The sequence below is a fragment of the Akebia trifoliata genome, chromosome 5 (genome assembly GCF_017979445.1).
Source record: "Akebia trifoliata isolate Shusen 1 chromosome 5, ASM1797944v1, whole genome shotgun sequence".
Lineage (NCBI taxonomy): Eukaryota > Viridiplantae > Streptophyta > Magnoliopsida > Ranunculales > Lardizabalaceae > Akebia > Akebia trifoliata.
The window spans coordinates 16,880,534-16,894,738 of record NC_141379.1 but is presented as its reverse complement, the minus strand read 5'-3'; positions in this window follow the sequence as shown (position 1 = coordinate 16,894,738).

The following is a 14,205-nucleotide window of genomic DNA, read 5'->3' as shown; positions in this document are numbered from 1 at the left end:
TGTCTATAGCTGTCCTTCTTTACAGGAATTGCGTGCAAAGAACTGCAAAGAATATACTAAACCCCTATTTGTACGGGCCAGAAAATTCTATAAAAACGCGATCTTGAATTACCGATTATATTGAAGATTTTTGTGAAAAATGGCTACTCAAGCACGGGGTCTAACAGAGTTTTGCCTTATTAATTCCTTGATCTCGATGGCGCGAAACTCGTGTGAGATCTCAGATTTGATGAAAGTTTGATGAGTTTTGAAATTTGGATAACTTTGGTCGTGTTTTAACAAATCGGAGTTGAGTGCAACTCGAAAGGATTTTTGAGATTTTTTGATTATTTTTTTTATTTTCTAGATTTTTGATTTTTGATTTTTGACTTTTTTTTTATCCAAGTGGGAGTTTTGTTGTTGGAGTCGAATCAACCAAGATCTGAAGGTAGGAGGGCTACATAGTCTGAGTCGCCCCCATTTAAAACTGCATTCATCGCAACAATATCAACAAGAGCATAGACTATGAACGAGCATGTTGTATCGGTGCTACTCTTTTGCAATATCAACATACTCTTTTGCACTTCTTAATTCATTATCACACCAATATCTATAGTGGCATGTTACTAACCATAACACTTGCAAGGCGTTCGCACTGTCGATCTAAGTTAGCAACCTATCACTTTGCTCGAAATTCAAGGCCAGAGTTAACCAGTGTTCTATATGTACTGTGAATTGCTTTGTCATCCACTTCTACATGTTCGACCCATATGACCTTGGAGTGACCATTTGGCATTTCTTGGATTAAACAGCCTGATGGCCTTCTTCGACATCTCGATATCGGGCTAGGACACAAATGATCCAAGGAAACATCGACCACCACCCAAATCCCTTTGGCATGTTGTTTACAATACCTTACAAAGAAACTCTCTCAAGTCGGAACCAGAGGTGAAGGGACTTGAAATTCTGCTGTCATCACTTGAAGGGCTCCATTGTAGTTTTCTGCTACGCCTGTTGATACGACCTCAAGAGTCATTGCTCTTGAAACAATGCTAGAAAACACGGTGGACTACTGATTCACATTCATAAGGATCTCAACAAGGTTAATGTGATTAATGATAACAACAGTCGTTTCTCGAGAAGCTTCTGATTTCAATCCAAATGGTTTTGGCCCAATTCCCCTCCGGAATGTTTGCATGTACTCATCTTCACTTAGAATCTTATAAGCATCGTCAAGGCCACGCATCCATAAGGGTTCCCCTAGTTGGGCCATTCTTATAAACTCTTCCATTGCTGTAACTGTGAGTTCGATGATCAATGGTTTATCTGCCTCAGTAGGCCTGGAGAGTGATCTCAAGAGAGGCTTTCTTGGGGTCCCTGCTTCGATGCATTCGCGTCTTGTCTGGTGAGTCGTGATGCTTCGGACGCTGAAAAAGTGATGATAAGTCAGGCTGCCCGGATCCGTGTTTTGGAAGAACGCCTTGACTCTTTTTTCATGATGTTTGATTGACTGCGTTGTATTAACTCTTTTTGTATTTTCTTTTCATTATTTGAATGCATGCAAAATGCAAAGAAAATAGATTTTGTACTTACTTGGCCTCAGGTGTATCTAATGCTTTGAAAACTTGAAGTTTGAATAAGTCCTAGAATATTCATCATCGGTCAAAATAGTAGTTTTTCTTTTTGAAATTTTATGAAATATCTTTATCAAATGAGTACAATAAATTCAGAGATTGTAAAATCTTTGGTTGCGACGATCTTGGTGTTTTTGCCAACCACAGAGGATATAAACGTCAATTGCTCTTTTGATTCCTTTAGAGTCATTCCTAGTGCCTGGTATTGGAAGATTATTATCTGTTTGGATCTCGGGATTTTGGAAAGATTTTACCGTTCACAGTTTATGCGCTTGCGGGCCAGGAGTTGTTTTTTTTAACTTTTATTGCCCCTGATGCCAATTACGATTTTCATCAGACCTGATTTCCATATTTTTATACATCGACGTCCTTTTTGGGATTTTTATCGTGTCGGTGACTTTGATCTTGTCATAGTCTGATTCTTTTACTCATAGAGCCGTTTCAGGTTTTCACTATGCCCTTTCAGATTATACTTGTGTTTTTTATTTTTATTACAATTCTGCTCGGAGTCTCTGGTCTTTGTGGCTTGGTGATTTTTGAGCTGCAAAATCGACGACTCTACTCTTGTAGTCACACTCTTTCTTGAGTAATAGATCTAAATTCCCCTCTCGAGTTTGCTGACGACTATTTGTGGTTTGGCAACTCAAGTTGAGCTGCGAGATCGACTACTCAACACTTCGAGTACTCTTTTTTTTCGAATATCCGATCTGGATTCCTTTCTCGAGTCTTCCAACGACTAACAAGACTTTGAGGTCCGGACCAAGTCGCAAGATCATTGGTGCTGCCACTGTCATTATGTTGCCCTAGAACATATCCTGATCAAAAAGAACTTTAAGTAGGATGAAACGTTGGCTTAGGCTTATGATAGTGAAAGGTTACAAAAAGGTTAAGGTCTAGGTTTGTGGAGAGTGGGTTAGACCTGGGATTTGTCTATTTTTACTTCGAAAAGGTGATCTATGTCTCCTCCCAACGTCTCTCGAACTTGTTTAGGCTGGAGATTTGGGTCGAGCTTAGATTAAGTGTCCAAGTTTTTGATCTTTTTTATTTTTTTGTATTTTTAGCCGTTCACAGTTTATCCTCATGCGGACCAGGAGTAGTTGGATGCTTTGCTTATTTTGCTGATTTTCTCCTCTTCTATTTTTTTAATTTTTTTTGTCTTGCCCAGTCTTAGGTTAAGAAATGAACGTGATGGCTCAAAAGGGGTGACTAGGGTGTGATAGTTAGTTTGGGATAGGTAAGATGGCCTTTCGTCATCTCAGGGTCAAATCTTAGGCGTAATATTTCTTAACAGTGTCAGCATTGATCGGTTATGGGAAGACTTGTCCGTCCATTTCTGTGAGAATCAGAGTTCCTCCCGTCATTACCTTCTGCACGATGAATGGTCCCTCATAGTTTGGTTTGAACTTTTCTCTAGCGTCTTTTTGGATTGATAGAATCTTCTTCAATACAAGGTCTCCCGGCGAGAAATCTCTAGGCTTAACCTTCTTGTTATAGGCATATGAGCTATTCCTCATTGATAGATCTGTCCATGGCAAATGGCTGCAAGGCGTTTCTCTTCAATCAGATTCAGCTGATCAAACCGAGCTTGAATTCATTCAGTTTCATCTCACTCAGCTTCTTTTAAGATTCGAAGAGAGGGAATCTCAACCTCTACGGGTAAGACTACTTCCATTCCGTAGACCAATGAATACGCAGTTGCCCCAGTCGAAGTTCTGAACGAGGTTCGGTAGGCGTGTAGTACAAAGGGCAACATGCCGTGCCAATCTTTGTATGTAACTGCCATCTTCTCAATTATTTTCTTGATGTTCTTGTTGGCTACCTCGACTGCTTCATTTATCTTAGGTCTGTAGGGTACAGAGTTGTGATGAGTGATCTGGAATTCTTCGCACATTTTAATCATATCTTTGTTCTTGAAGTTCTTGGCATTGTCAATTACCAATCCGCTTGAATGTCCATACCGGAAAATGAAGTTGTTCTTGACAAACTTCATGACGTTGTTCTTAGTGACATTGGCGTATGAAGCCGCTTCTACCCACTTGGTGAAGTAATCGATAGCAACAAGGATGAAACGATGCCTGTTTGCAGCTTTTGGCGAGATCTGCCCAATGAGTGGTCATATTATGTAGTTCTGAAGGTGGGGCATTGATCTTGTTGGCATATAACTGACATAGATGGCATTTGCGGACATGTTGATAGCAGTCAATTTCCATTGTTGTCTAGTAATATCCTATCCACATAATCTTCTTTGCTAGCATGTGACCATTCATGTGGGACCCACAGACTCCACCATGACAATCTCGATTAATCATTTTGCTTCTACTTCTGCCACTCATCTGAGTAAGACCTCGTGATGCGACTTCTTGTACAAAATACCGTTGCTCAAGAAGAATTGCCCTACCAATTTCTGAATGGTCCTTCGGTCATTTGGCATTGCATCTAAGGGGAGGGTTCGTTCTTCGAGATATGCCTTGATGTCTGAGTACCATGACTTGTCTTTAGATTCCTCTACTTCGACAGGCAAGCAATATGCCGGCTCATCTTGAATTCCAATCTCAATAGGATCGATGATTAAGTCTTCTGAAATGCTAATCATAGAAGCTAGCGTAGCTAGTGCATCTGCGAATTGATTCTTGACTCTTGGCATGTACGTGAATGAAATCCTATCAAAACGCGAGCTTAGTTCTTTCAGATACTCGTGGTAAGGGACCAGTCTCTGCTCTCGGGTCTTCCATTCTCTAGTAGTCTAATAGAGTACTAAGCTTGAATCTCTGAAAACATCGATCTCATCTACTTCGAGATCTAGTGCTGCTTTCAACCTTGCTATGCATGCTTCGTATTCGGTCTCGTTATTAGAGCATTGGAATTTCAATCTGATTGCAATTGGCACGTGAGATCCATCTGGTTTAATCAGGACTGCCCCTATTCCATTTTTTTTCTGATTGGCTACTCCGTCGAAGTACATTTTCCAACCTAGTCCGTCATCATCGTCCTCAATCTCGGTAAATAGTATCATTTCATTCGGGAAGTTCATCTTTAATGGCTCGTAATCAGGCAATGGGTGGTCGGCTAAGCAGTCAGCGATGGCTTACCCTTTGATGGCTTTTTGAGTGACATAGGTGATGTCGAACTCAGATAATAATAATTGCCACTTGGCTGTACGACCTGTTAATGCCGATTTCTCAAAAAGGTACTTCAGGGGGTCCATCCTAGAGATGAGCATAGTCGAGTAACTGAGCAAATAATGACGTAGTCATTGAGATGCCCAGACTAATGCGCAGCAAGTCTTTTCAAGAGTTGAATATTTTGCTTTGTACTCGGTAAATTTCTTGCTGAGATAGTAGATGGCCTATTCCTTTCATCCTGATTCATCATGTTGCCCTTGTACACACCCCATTGACGTTTCTTGTATTGAGATATACATCAGCAGAGGTCGCCCTGGAGTAGGAGGGACTATGACTAGTGGATTGAATAGATATTGCTTGATCTTATCGAATGCTTCCTGATAGTCTTTGTTCCATTTTTTCGGTGTGTCCTTCCTGAGTAGCTTGAAGACTGACTCACAGATAGGCGTAAGTTGAGCAATGAAGCGGCTAATATACTGTATTCTCCCCAAGAATGCCCGAATACCTCTCTCTGAAACGGGTGCTTTCATCTCGAGGATATACTTGGTTTTTATCGAATCTATCTCGATGCCTATTCTGCTGACGAAGAAACCCAGTAGTTTGCCCGATGTTACCCCGAATACAGATTTTGCAAGATTTAGCCTTAAATTGTACTTCCTCAGCCTGTCGAACAACTTCTTTAAATTCACCAGATGGTCTTCTTCAATGTCGGATTTAGCAATCATGTCGTCTACATAGACCTCTATTTCCTTATGGATCATATCGTGGAATAATGCGGTCATTGCCCGTGGATAAGTCGCTTCTGCGTTCTTCAGTCCGAATGACATGACTTTATAGTGAAAAGTACCCTATGGTGTGATAAATGTAGTTTTTTCTTGGTCTTCTTCTGTCATTTTTATCTGATTATAGCCTGAGAAGCCATCCATGAATGAGAACATGCCGTGTCCTGCTGTACTGTCGACTAGAGTGTCGATGCGTGGTAGTGGGAAATAATCCTTAGGACTGGCCTTGTTCAAGTCTCGATAGTCAACACACATGCGTACATTTCCATCTTTCTTGGGTACTGGGATGACATTAGCCAACCATTCTGGGTACGTAGAGACTGCAAGAAACCTTGCTTCGAACTGTTTCATGACTTCATCTTTAACCTTGAGGGTCCATTTTGGTTTTAGCCTTCTCAATTTCTGCTTGATCGGCTTGCTTCCCAAGGCAATTGGTAGCTTGTGTACAACAAGATCTGTGTCCAACCCAGGCATATCCCTGTATGACCATGCGAAGACATCTTGATACTTCCGTAAGAGTTTGATCATTTCTTCCTTTTGCTGCAATGTTAATAAGGCTCCGATCTTGACGATTCGTGGGTCCTCTTCGAAACCAAGATTGATTGAATTTATATCCTCAATGTTTGACTGAACATCTTTCTCGTAACGTTTACCAAGTCTTTGATTTCTTTAGACGTCCTCAGACTCTTCTTCGATCCCCATGAGGTCAAAGTCGAGTTCAAGATTGAAATCATACTCGTCCCTTTCAAATTCTATTTTATCTGGATACTCATTTGATTGAGACAGATCACTTGAAAACTCTTTTTTTGACTTTTGGTAAAATATCTATTTTTTTTGCAATTTTGAAAGCTTTTTTATTTTTTTGTCTTTTGAGAAATTTTTGAATTTTTTGCTTTTTGAGGAATATTTGTTTTTTTTTTATTTTTCGAATACTTAGAATAAGAAGAACAATCATGCAAATTCATTAATAAAGATAGGGAGCCCTCAAAATAGTCTTTACCCGAGGACGAGGGCTCGTTATGATCCTCAGGCAAACTAGATTCGTTTAACGTCATTTTTTTTAGGCCTTAACATCCTCAAGGGTCAATGGGAATTCCTCCCAATTGTTCAAAACATCCCCTTCTCCGAGGGGGTGGATGAGATGTGAATGTGATTTGTTGGGTGATTTGGTTGGTGGTTCGGAGATGACCATGATCTCCGATTGATCGTTGTCAGAATGAGGCATAGTCCCTCCCAAACTTGGTGGGATGATGACTGATGCCCAGTCGATGCTAGTGGGGAATGGTGATTCGTTCCCCTTGCTTATGGGGATTTTTACTTTTGTGGGTTCTCGAGCGGTCCTTGATAGACTTTCGTTGGAATCCTTATTGAATAAAAAACATCAATGCCTTCTACGAAAGATGATTGAGACTCAACAATTGAGTCTTCATGAGTGTGCACCGGTTTGAAATTTATCGTTTTGGACTTTTTTGTTGGTGGTGGTTCTGATAAGCTGTCGGGTCTGATATGAGATTTCGGGAAACTAACACTGATGTGAGGGACTCTGCTCAGATCCCAGACATTTGGTTCACGGTTTTACCTTCTCGTTAGTCGAAGTTCCCTATTTCTATCGTTCATTTCTGCAATATCCTTTTTCGTGGGCCTAAATCCCAAACCGAAATAAGAAGTATGCTTCTTTACTTCAATCGGCATAGCTTTCCCCTTTCCTCCTGGTCCTAACACTTGCCTGGGTCGATAACCTGCATCTTTCAAGACCCGACCAATCATTAGATTTACCCTTGATAGTTCTACCTTCACCTTCTCTCTCCCTTTTTCCGTGATTGACAACAGCGAATTGGTAGGAATGGTAAAGTTCTTTGTCCTTCGTCATCTCAATGTCAATAAAGGGGACGTCCAGAGTTCTCCCCGCTGGGATGAGATTTTCATCTAGTACTGATATCATTCTCTGCCCCATGATGAATTTGACTCTTTGGTGCGATGAAGACGGTACAGCCCCTGCTATATGGATCCACAGTATTTCCATGACTTCAAACGGTACTTCGAACGTACATGGGCCTACTGTGATCGATAAATCCACCTCTCCCAGGGAATCTCTTTTTGAACTGTCGAAGCCTCGAACAACTTTATTGTTGGGTTTGACGTGCGACCAGTCAGCAATGCGTTTTTGGAAGGTTTCAAGGGGACAGACATTGAGGGCTGAGCCATTATCAATCAGTACTCTAGCTACCATCATGTCATTGCACATGACCATGATATTCAGTGGTTAAACGATTCCCCGTCCCTCTGGCACGAACTCACTTTCTGTGAAGATGATGGGATTGGGGGCCATGATCTGACCAACTTTCTATTATAATTGTGCTGACGAAGTGGATGCAGGTACGTGTGACTTTCCCCAGACTCTCAACAGTACCTCTTGATGTTCTTCAGATTTTTGTAAGAGACCCAGAATGCTGATCTGAGCAGGTTGTTTGTTTAGCGGGTCCATAATATTATGCTCACTCTTTCGAATAAGCTTAATGAAGTCTGCTGCTTCCTTATCTCTCACTTTCCCTTCTGTCTTGTCATCTTCATCTATCTTGCCCTTCCCCTTTTCCCTTATTTTATTTTCATATTCCATTCCCTTACTGTTTCTTTTGCCTCTTCCCTAATGCTTACCATTTTTTCTGACAACTTTTAGTACCTCCCTGCCTTTGTCATATGGCCAATGTCAGCCACCATTGCTTTCTTCATGGTCTCAACCGCTGCAGTTGTGGTGATGGTGGTCTCGTTGCTCTAAGGAATTGCTTGGTTGGAGCTATAGGGGAATGGTTTAGGTGAGTGGATGGTCATTGGAGATGGCTCAGGTTTTCCACTGAGAATGAAGGGTAGTGGTGATGATTTGGATGTGGTGATGATAGGAGGAGTTTTGTGAGGAGTTGATGGCATATATGGAATGACGAGTGGTGGACGTGAGGATGAGGTATATGGTATATGAAGGGGGGTCGAGTCATATTTTGAGGACTTGATAATGTGTAAGGTATGATGAAGGGTGGTCGAGTGGTAGCATTGGGATCTTGATGAGTAGGATGGATGGTAAGGTCAGAAAATCTGAGAGGTGGTAGTGACTTTTGGAATAAGTTTGTGGTGTAGTGGTTGACTGTATTAACCGTGGACACCTTTGATTCCTTTGTTAAGTGGACCCTGATTTTTGCCCCGATAGGCGCTATTAAATCTAAGGGATTGAAGTCGAGTTCTCCACAGAAAACATTTACCCTGTGCCCACTCCCATCTCCATTATGAGTAGGTAGGGGGTTTTAATTGATATTCTATTGTTGGGGCGGGTTGGCAGGTCCATCCAGGATGAGAGATTTCTTATCGATCAAATTTTGTACTTGATGTTTGAGCTGCCAGCATTGATCTGTGGAGTACCCTGGTGCACTAATGTAAAATTCGCAGAACAAATTGGGGTTGTACCCTGGCCCTTTGGCAGCGTCCGGATTTGGTGGACGTTTTGCAAGATACTCACTCGTGAGCAAGATTGGCTGTAACTCAGATAGCGTCATAGGTACCTTGGTAAACACTTTATTTACCCTGTTAGGTCGTGCCTATTGATTCTATCCATATAGTGGTGCCTGCTGTGCAATTGGTGGAGGATTTGTCCTGAATTGGTTTTGAGGTGCAGGAGCCCAGGCGGCTCGAGGTACTGGCGTCCAAGGGGCCTGGGGTGCCGGTGTTCGCTGAGCTGGTGCCTGAATAACGAGAGGTTGGCTGGGTTGTACATTATTGACTTGGGTTTCTTCTTTCTTTTAGACAAAAGGCATTGATTTCTTCTGTGCTGATGTCCCTACTGTTGCACTCAAGGCTGTAAAGTCGAATATTAGACCAGTTCGGATCCCGTCCTTGACCCAGTCTACCACTTGAACTAAATTTGATAAGGTACCTATAATGTGTCCAACCAGATGAGTATAAAAGGCATGCCCTAGTGTGGATCAGTTTACCCACAGTATAGAGCTACTCAACCACCGAGTTCTAGGGTACCCTCATCACCGAGTCATAGAATGGTTGGAACTCCAACGAGACTAGTAGGGCCAAGAGAACTAACGAAGCAAGTCCAGAGAGTACAGACTCCAGTTTACCGATTGCCCACTCCACAGAAATCTATAAAGACAAAGTCATTAACATGTTATGGGTGTGGTCAAGTAGGACATATTAGGAGAGAGTGCCATCTATCGCAGTCGCAGGCGGGGATTGTGACCCAAGAGGAACCAACTGTTTTCGACAATGTCTTAGAAGGTACGATTTTTAATTATAATGTTAGAAATTGGAGTCCTATACAATATTGATTTCCTTTAGATTATATATTGTTACTAAGATTTTTCACACTTATTGGAGCCAGTAATTTATTGAGACGGATCGAGTAATAAAACTAGTTACACCACTATCGGAAAAGTTGTTGAGAACTATGGGACAAATAATGTTGGTGAGATAGGTACAGTTAGGTAAGGTAGGAAGGAGTATTATGAATAGAAATGTGTGTTGTAGTATAATAGTATTCATAACATGATAATAATATGGTGTTGAGTATGGGTGAATTAAGGCTAAAAGTAATTGTTAGAAAGTGAGGGTAGAATGATGCCTTGTAAATGAGGAATTAGGTTTTTGAAAAGATTAAGTAGGAATCTACCGAATAGAGGTGTGCAATCTAACAATCGAAATTTGGTGTGTGACAAAAATGAACGAGTATTTGAAGGTAAAACTTGATGTGTAAAAGATGCGCTTCATTAGGAGATGTAAGAAATGAATTTATGAATGGGGAAGCATGTTGAATTTGACGATTGTATAAGTGAATAGTATTGCTAAAACGAATTGGAATGACGGTAGGGAAGACTTAGATAGAAAATGTAGTTTTGAAAACAAGGTGGATCAATATAAGATACGAGGAAGAATAATGTTGTGATAAGGTTGCATTAATGGTGACTTAAGAGAATTGTGAGAAAATAGATGAAGAAGTTAAGACAACGATACTGCTTATGAATTGAAATTCACAAGAGATAGCTGTGAGATTTGTAAAGGCTAATTATGGTACTATCAGTATTGGGTGATAAGTGGAATATGTATGATTTAAGAAAATATGAAGTCACATGAATAAGAATTAATTGATATTACAATGATATTTAAATAGTAACTGGGCAATACTGTGATTTTGGGAGTAGGGAAAAAAAGCATGTGACTTGCGGCTTATGGTACTAGTTGAAGTAGTCAAATAAATCTTAAGTAGGTTCACCGCGTGATCTACGTACTCTGCCGAAGAAGTATTTGCCAGACCCTTCACACGTGATTAGTTTACGGGATCGTTTAATTTATGTAAGAGTTACCCTCATGATTAAGATTTTTAAATCACGAAGATTATGACAAAGGCCTTGAGGAGATAACTTGGAATATGGAGTCGAATGTAGAAATATTGGTGTATTGGGAATAAAGGTCTGATGTGATTTGTAAAAAAGTATTAGTATAGTGGTGTTTGTAGCAAAACAACGCATTGAAGAGTGATTTTCATTGTAGGTACAAGTACGCATAATAGGTGATGTAGTTGGTAAGGAAAACAATGATAAAAGATAGAGGAGGTATGAAGGAATTATCGATAGAAATTGGTGGCGAATTGATATGACGTGAGTTAATTGTATTTGAGGATTATAAAAATAATAAATTAGTTGGGGCATGAGAATGATTTGGAGTGATTAATGGATGCATGTATTGGGTTGATGAAAACTACGTGACATGCGGTTAGGAGTTATAAAAGAAATGGGCTTGAAAACTTGAATGAATGATAATCGCATACAGGTGTTGTTGGTTATACATGTTGTGTTAGTGGGGTGGTGAAAAAGTTCAATAAGATATGATTCAAATTTCGAGGACGAAATTTTTATTAAGGGGGGGGAGAATGTAACACCCCGGATTTTCAACTCATATCTCGAGGAAATTAAATGGTGAGATTTGGAGGAAAATATCGAGTGAAAGACTTAGAGTAAAATACTCGAATATTACTATGATTAATTTCGAGGAAAATCAATTTCGCCATTAGATTCAAAAGGATCGAAATATATACATTAGCCTGTAAGCAAGTTCGAATTCGAATTTGGATGGAGAAGTTATAGAATCCTCGAATTTCGTGTTAAGTGGGATCCAAAATAGTGGAATTTTATTAGAGTGAGAATCGAAAAGATTTGATGACATCATTAGATCCATAGTGAAAAATTATTCGAAATGGTATATTTGTTTGTCGCTTTCCGAATCCGAATAGTTAAGTTACGGTCGAAACTAGAAATAAGGGGGAAATTACAAGTATGCCCCTCAACTTTATTATAAAAAGAAAAATTTGATTTCTTTTATTTTATTTTTCTCTTCTTTTCTAAGAAACCCCAAACGACAGCCACTTCTCCCACCCTAGGGTTTCGACCCATTGCCATCAAGTTTGTGCGCAAACGAAGCCGAGTTGAACCTCGACGAAGAAGACAAAGTTGTCGGCCACGACGAGGGCTACAACTTCACCACCTTTGGTTGTTCATTCTTTTTTGTTTTCCCCATCCTCTATCAAAACCAGCTGGGTAGCTCGAGTAAATCTCAACACATTCCATCCGAGGGCTTCATCGAGTTAGGAGCCAGGTCTATACTTCATTGTAGAAGCGAATGAGAACGTCATTGTCGGATACCTTACAAACCCTCGCTCGTTTCGCATCCAAGTCAGCCCAACCTCGACTCTCGAGCCATCCAACCCTGATTTGTAGTGCTAGCTTGTATCCTTGGCGTCCACAACCAAGTAAGGGACTTTCAATTCCTATTGGTAACTTTAGATTTCTCAAATGTGCAATTAGGGTTTTGAAACAAAATTTATTGTTTGCATTTAAATCGTAGAAATTGGTGTTTGATTTCAAATTCATGGTAGAAGTAGGTGTTTTGATTATGCTTTATCGAATTTTGATAACAAAATCGTGGGTGGGTCGAATGGTTTGAAGAATGGAAGAAGAAATCGAAAAGGGGATCGAAAACTCGAAAGTTCGAGTGAGGTTCAGGCTGTAGGCGGGTAGGGTCGGTGCCACCGGCACCTACCGAAGGCATTCTGTCGGTCCCACCGACAGAATGAAGCTTCTGCCACCGACGAAGCTAAACAGCACGAGAAATTTTACACTGTTGGTAGAACCGTCGGTCCCACCGACACCTGCCGATGTGTATTCTGTCGGTCCCACCGACAGCATATTGATTCTGCCACCGACAGCCACCGACAGCCACCGACAGGCACAGTTTTGATCAGAACAATGTTCTGACTCTTGCCTTGACCTCCCCATTGCCTATACACTATTTCTCACCATTCATTTCATTAAAAACATTTAAGTAAATGTCCTCTTTAATTTTTACTTTCCATTTACTTTAATTTCTTTGATGAAATTAAGGTTTTACCCCCCATTTCGGAACAATGGGAATGGTTTCGAGATCCGAATCTCAAAGGATCAAAATCCAAATTTTGGTTTCAAGAACAAAACGTATTTTTCGACGTTTTCGACAAGTTTTCAAAGTGTAATAACTTTCGCGTAACTTTGAATTAGATTTCAAAAACTATATGGTGTCGAATCTCATGATCGAGACTTTCATTTCGAAAAACCCATTTTTAATTTCGAGAACTTTGAAAAATTGTGTTTCCGACACTTAGCCAAATTTTCACCAGCTTTCTCTATTTTTAACAGCTTTGGTCCCGAGCATCGCTGGGACCTTGTTTTTGAATAAACTTTGGTGGTTTTCAATGGAAAGACCAAAAGAATGACTTTGAAAGATTGGAAATGGATGGTTGATTTGAAAAGATGAAAAGTGAGAATGTCGAAAGAGTGGGAAAAGAGAATGAACGGTAAAATGTCAGAATCACACCCAAGGGGTGATGTCTGTATTTTACATTGTATGTTGTGTGTAGGTTGGTGAAAGGATATCCAGGTTATTAATGAAAGGGTTGCATGTTTATTTCCGATTATGTTAGCGCGTGCGCTAAGTACTGTTATTTATTTTTAGGCCGGGTGGCCACGGTTGTATGGTAGGAACTGGATATCCATTCTCAACCCTGTTCTGTTAATTTCTCTTTTTTTTTAAAAGAAAAACTATATATATACGTAGCTATTTTGTGAGCTGTTAAAGGGTTTGTGAATGCCTGAAGGGATAGTGTGTCACATCATCCGGAGGGGTGCACTATCCTGGGATGTACGGTAGGGACCACCAAACTCATACGTGGTATGGGACGCGTATGAGAGTGGAGTCACAACTGGAATCCGGGTCCATTGCTTTCTTATCTTTACCAGTGAACGTGTACTGTAAAAGTGGTCGTATACGAGTGGAGTGTCATTTGGGAATCACATGCACGCCTGATAGGCATAGACGAAGATGATTAGTCAGTGATTACTAACAATTTAGTAGTAGTCGAACGTTTTGACACATCGAAAAGAGACCCATTGCTTACGGTCACGTCAAACGGCCAGCCTAAGCCGGATAAATGGTCCCGCAAACGTGGTAGACACGACCAGCCACAAAATCAGGAACTACGATGTTATTGAGGAATATCATGTCCTGACTGGGAGCGATTCAGTCGTGAATCCCAACTAGCGCGCAAAAGGTTTCAATCTATCTCAAACTCATTAAAGTACAGGGCGCATCTCAACATGAATTTTCCAA